This window comes from Cucumis melo, chromosome 5, assembly GCF_025177605.1.
Source record: "Cucumis melo cultivar AY chromosome 5, USDA_Cmelo_AY_1.0, whole genome shotgun sequence".
NCBI classification, from domain to species: domain Eukaryota; kingdom Viridiplantae; phylum Streptophyta; class Magnoliopsida; order Cucurbitales; family Cucurbitaceae; genus Cucumis; species Cucumis melo.
In genome coordinates this window covers 8,217,286-8,223,340 of record NC_066861.1, presented here as the reverse complement: position 1 = coordinate 8,223,340, position 6,055 = coordinate 8,217,286, and the positions used below count along the sequence as shown (strand labels likewise).

Below are 6,055 nucleotides of genomic sequence, written 5' to 3'. Positions count from 1 at the left end.
AAGATCAATTCCTAATGTTGTTGTGGCAACTCTAGGACGCATGATCAACCATCTACGCAATTCCATGTCCGTAGATTTGGATGATTTAGCAATTTTAATTATGGAGACATGGATGACTTAGCAATTTTAATTATGGACGAGGCAGACCGTCTTTAAAAACTTTGATTTAATGCTAAAATTCATGAATTGGTATATTTGACCTCCATGATGCAAGTTTAATGATAAAGATCATATCTTTGATACATCTATTGTTTAACATTTGGTGTAAACAATTCTTTATTTTCTTTGAAGCTTTGTCTTTGTCCAAAAAGGAGGCAGACAATGTTGTTTTCTGCTACTATGACGGAAGAAGTTAATGAGCTTATCAAGTATGAGTTTTTTTTTTTTTGGTTAAATAAAAAAAACTAATTAGTATAGTTATTATTTTCTAAATACTCATACTTTCTTATTTTTCTTTTCTACTTGCATTTTATTTGTTATCAATATTTCAATCCTTTTGAAGTTGTATGCACTTATTTAATCAGGTATTCTTATTGAGAACATGTGACGTGAAGGATTTGCGTTATCCATTTCACCACTTAAAGTAATGTGAGTTTACTGATGCTTCTGCATGGAATTATTCATGTAAATCTCTCTCCTTGTAGTTTTCTCATGTATTTATTTGTATATGCATTACATGTAAATTTTAAAAGAATGGAGTACATAAAATAATTGGGTTGATCTACATTTTGCATCAGGTTTAAAACTGAGGATTTAACGAAGCTTGAGCCAATTGAAGAAGTCACCATCGAGGTAAGATTTATGTATATCTAATTGTTTCTATTCTTTTCTGTATGCAAAATTCAAGTATTGTGATTCGATTCAGGTTAATGAAGAACACGTTGGTTTAGTTATGGAAGTCTTATCACATAGGCGTGCTAAAGCGACTGAGATGGGTCTAGTCTGAGGCAGCATTGGCAGAACTAGATTGTGTTTGACATGCCCCATCCAGGCTAGAAGGCTTCATTTTGTCCATTTTGGTTTTACCCTTCCCCTGGAATTTTGAATAGTGTTCCTAGCAACTGAATGTGTGTTAATTGATGATTTAATCGTAGGAAACATAAAAACATTGTTAGATTCTTGATAAAGTTTATTGAGTGGGATGCTGGTGATTCAAGAACTTATTCTTCTATTTGCCTGCTTGTTTGTTCAATTTGCCATTCAGTCTACTGTTGTTAATTTTAATAATTTCATAGGGAAGAGAGAGCTCTAAGAAAAGCTGAGATGGAAGCAACAAAGGTACTATTCATATTTCTATGTTTCCAACTTTACGTTTTATTATTAGTTGGCAGTTTGCATAATTTTGGGTGCAATATCACATACCCTCTACTTTTATTGGAACCTTTACCAACCATGGTCGAGATTTTGTTCTTTCTTTGTGTACACAGGCAGAAAACATGATTGTTCATCAAGAAGAAATATTTTCACGTCCTAAAAAGATCTGGTTTATAATTGACGGGGAGATTTTCTTATGTAAGTCTTGTATTAGGATTTTGTTTCATGTACTGTTGTAGAATGTGTATATAAACACATTATTAAGATTTCATTTTGTGTATAGAATGTAAAAGACAAATATTATAGTTTCTTAAATAATATTAATTTTATAGATTTGTTTGAGAGAGAAAATATTTATCTACATGGATCCAATGTCGGTTTATAAAAAATGGACAATAATGCAACAATTAAAGAGAAATAAGTTTGTAAAAATGGACCAAAAAATAAGGCTCCAATGTCGGTTCTAAACTAACATTATTGGGGATCTATAATGTCGGTTATAAGCCGACATTGTTGGCCTTTTTAATGTCGATTTCAAAATGACATCAAAATCCAACCGACATCAAAATAACACTATCAAAGATGTCGGTTTAAAACCGACATTAAAGAGGCCTTTAATGTCTTTTTTAAACTGACATTAAAGCCCAACTGACATTAAAGGCTTTTAATATCAGTTTTAAATCAACATTAAAGGCCAAATTTCTTCTTGTAGTGTCAGGAGAATGTTGTGTCGTGTGCTCTAGTGTGCTACGATCTACTTTATCTGGCAGGAGCGTAATCATAGTCTCCATGGTGGTTAGGCTCGTGAGCCCACTATCCTTTTTAATTATTTGGGCTGGTGTTCGTGCTCGTATTGTCTCTTGGCGTGAGGATGTCTAGGATCTTATTCAACTTTTCTTCTTTTCTTTTCTATTTGCTTGTCCTTGGGCTGTGGGGTTGTTTTCTCTATGTCTTTCTTTTTCATTGTTTGTGGGATTGCTGTTTGGTTTGTTGCTTTTTGTGCGATTGCTTTTTGTGCTTTTTTTGTTCTTTCTATCAGTGCTTTTGTTGTTCTTTCTGTATTTTTTATCATTTATTGCACTAGTGTCTTGGCCTCGGGTTCTGAGGTCGTTGTACTAAATTATCTTTTAAAAAAAACTGACCGGGTTTTTGTAGAAAACATGGAGTTTTTTTAATTAAATTTATGATAGATTTTTAATGTCACCAATTATGACTGCAATTAACCATCATTTAGTAGAAATAGTTCGTTCCTTTAATTTAAGAAACCGAAAAGGTGTCCCTTTTTTCTGGGAAAAAAGGATAGTTTTTTGGACTTTTTAAATCAGCAATCTATCCCTACAATTAACGCCATCAAAGAGATATAGTTGATAATAAATAATTATTGAAATTTAATGTCATATCAACTAGAATAAAATATAATCATAAATATAAGTTGCATGAGAAATGTAGCAGTTAGATGTTTTTGAGAGGCTGTGGGGATAGGCAAATGTATATTTGATAATCTTTTCACATGAACGCATTGTCGTCCGTCCAATCGGACGTGGTGAGAAATAAAATAGTATTAGATTTTTTACACAGACTTTTTAATAATTAAAGTCCAATATCTTTTTTAACTATTTATTTCTATTTGTTTGCATGAACCATCTTCTAAACCACTCTTAAAAGGACTCTCCACTGTTCTTATTTAGCACGAAAAATAAAATATATTCTTTGTGTTTCGGCTTCTCTATTTTCAAGCCTTTTTTATTACTCTCTGTTTGTTTTTTGTAGCATATTTTTCTTTCTTTTGAGAAGGGTGTTAACATTCTGATCGGCTTCTAGTGTAGATCTGATTGAAACATACAAGATCCAGTAATAATTAGCTGACCAATAAGTGGCCATGAAGTTCTACAATATAAATGTAAAGCTCAACAAGTTCAATTTGCTCATGCTATATATGTTTAATGATAAGGAAATATTTGACCTCGATTAAAAGTTTGAGCATCGAAGGGTTTACTTCGAAGTTAAGTTTCCAAATACGAAGAGTTGTAACTCTTTGGGGACGTTTAGACCCCAAACTATGGGAGAGTGGAGTGGTTTATGTTAACCCACTCCACGTTTGGGGGAATGACTATTCCACACTTCCTTCCTTGTCACACCCCCTTCCGGACTACCTGCTAGCTTAGACCGAAAGATGGCGTGAAGCCGACGAACAACGCTTTTCTTTACCTGTATCTGTCGACTCTGCTTAAAACTTTAATGTGATGAACTTGTAAATCTAGTATATAAACTATTATACATGCAACAAAACACAGCGGATCCTAGGCTAGTCAAACACATACATGAAGTGTACCTCAAAATTTACTGATTTCACAAGTAAACCTAAAGACATCTTAATCAAAATATAACCAACAAAAATTTACACAACTACAGCTCCTAAAGGTTATACAAACTGTGGAGTATCTATAACATACAAGGGTGTATATGCATCATAACACAACAGACTCTATGCCCAACTCAAAACACGTACTGGCAATCGATAACGGAGCTTCAGCAGACTAAGGCAGTCTATCAGGCACCGGGAACTCGATCTCTACCTGGAAAATTGGTAAAACATTTTGGAAAGAGTGAGCTAATAAGCTCAGTGAGTGACTTAGTTTAAAACTATAAATTTAAAGATAAGAGCATGTGAAAACTTTACACATATAAATCTATTTATAAAAGTCATAAATGTAAACGTGTAGTACTAAGAATAGATTTCTAAAATACTCAGCATGTTCGTAATTGAAATCTAGCAAGGCATATCAAGTATATCGAAACATTTTAACTAACATGACAAATTTACGTTGTGTAGGGTACACCCAGTACAACAACGTTTACAAGCTTTACGATGTAGTGAGGCCCGCCCAGCACTCCTATCGTCTTTGTCGTAGTGAGGTCCACCCAGTACTCAGGACAGCATCGTTGTTACGGAGTACACTCAACGTCAACAACGGAATCTAACTAGTGTGCACACGGTAATCTTTAGCCTCAGGCTCAAGATCCCAGTCATGTAGTTAATGAAAATTTCATAAATCATCTAAAAATATTAAAACATGCCTGCTTATAAATTTTACACAAAGCTCGAATTTTACTCAGCTCTTTCATGGAAAACTGTAGTTCTTAAAACAAAACTTCTTACTAATTCATGCTTTGCTTAAAACATTGTGGTTTAAATACTTTCCAAACATTTAATATCTATGTGCTAGCATAAATTTCTTTAAGAAATCTAGTCTCCAAATGTATACTTGAAAATAGTCATGAAATTCAAATACCTTTCATGGCTTCGTAAATAAACATTTATCGCATTCAATCATTATAACAGTTATGGAAAATATTTCAAAGTTGGTTTTGTCACTCACCGTCTTGGGCTAGATCCTTGGTCTATAAGCTCGGTTTAATTCTTCTCGGCCTGCCAATAACCCAACTGAGTATTAGAACTCTAAACATTCTGGTTTTCTAAAGATATACATAACATGTCGCACCAAAGATGACGCTCACGAAAACAAAGCTTAAGAAATAAAATCCTATTTCAACAACTCTCTGAAATTTCCAGATTTCTAACATAAACTTCAAATTACTATAAATTTCTCAATACTTAACCAAAATGAGTTTTCTTTATATCAAAATCTTCATTTTGAGATCCTCTAAAACTTACCTGAAGACATGTAAATCTGATTCGCCGTGCATAAACTCAGATAACCCTCGAAACAGAACCACTTCCAGAATCGCGCGCCCATGATCCCTTTAACTCGTCCCTACAATTTAACTGCTTTTTAGGCGTTTTTGGTTACAATTTCTTCATGAAAGTTGTAGTAAATTGAATAGGCTTTCAAACCATACCAAATAGAGATCCTAACTCCACCGGTACACTCTGAAATACTAGAAAGACCAGAGACCTCCTGATTTCGAATGAAAACCAACTGCCCTGTTTTCTTCATCAAAAAACACCCAATGAAAATCCGAATTTGCTCCAACTTTCTTCATAAGGTTTGTTTGAAAATGAGTTAAATTTCAGTAAATGTAAACCTTACCTCTTAATTTCTTTTGAAGAGTTCAAACCGAATTGAAAACTAGTGATGTGCAAAATGAACCAAAATTCAGCCATGGATACACTTTGCTTGAGTTCTCCTCCTCTTCTTCAACCTAGAAATTCTACTAAAATTCCTCTTCTTCTTCCAAACTCTCTTTTAAATGTTCTCTGCAAATTGAAGAAGGAAAAGAATGGAAGTTGGATGAGAAGTTTTCTTCAAAATGCTTGGTGGTGAAGGGAAGAGAAGAAGAAGAAGAAAAGAAAAAATGAAATTTTCTTCTATTTTTCTTCTTTTTATCCTTTATTTTTTTCTTTTATTTAATTTATTTAATAAAACCTTCGGGGGACCGCTTTTTGCCCCAGGACGAGAAAACTGAGTTCGAGGCATTCTCGCTCGCGTTTCATGGGACGAGCACCGGAAGTCCTCGAGCTCAGCCCATTTCCTTCGCTGCAAGTGCATTTCCAGTGGTTTTTGACACCAGACGAGCGTTTCCCTCTCGTTGGAAGCATTGGCCATCTTTTGGACCGTTTTGGGTCGTACCTTAGTTCGACCTCCAACGAGCTTGCTTCCCGACCTATACCTTGGGAGACGTGTTAGGGAGCATGCCAAGAGTGTGGGTTGAGGTCCTCAGAGTACGAGCCCTGAAGATTGAAAGACTTATGACCAATACGAAGCAAAGGGAAGAAACC

The 6,055-nt window shown here is 34.5% G+C and overlaps 1 long non-coding RNA gene across 2 annotated transcripts; it reads right to left on the bottom strand.

The window, feature by feature from the left end:
- Positions 1–3,602: 3,602 nt before the first annotated feature.
- Positions 3,603–5,582, bottom strand: LOC127149438 (uncharacterized). 2 transcript variants are annotated; one of them, XR_007821041.1, is made up of 5 exons: positions 5,367–5,582; positions 5,176–5,260; positions 4,991–5,090; positions 4,695–4,744; positions 3,603–3,890 (listed from the first exon to the last, which is right to left on the bottom strand). It is a non-coding gene; the product is annotated as an uncharacterized LOC127149438 (long non-coding RNA). The 2 variants fall into 2 exon arrangements; XR_007821040.1 differs by lacking the exon at positions 3,603–3,890 and having other exon boundaries at positions 4,039–4,744.
- Between the last annotated feature and the right edge of the window lie 473 nt (positions 5,583–6,055).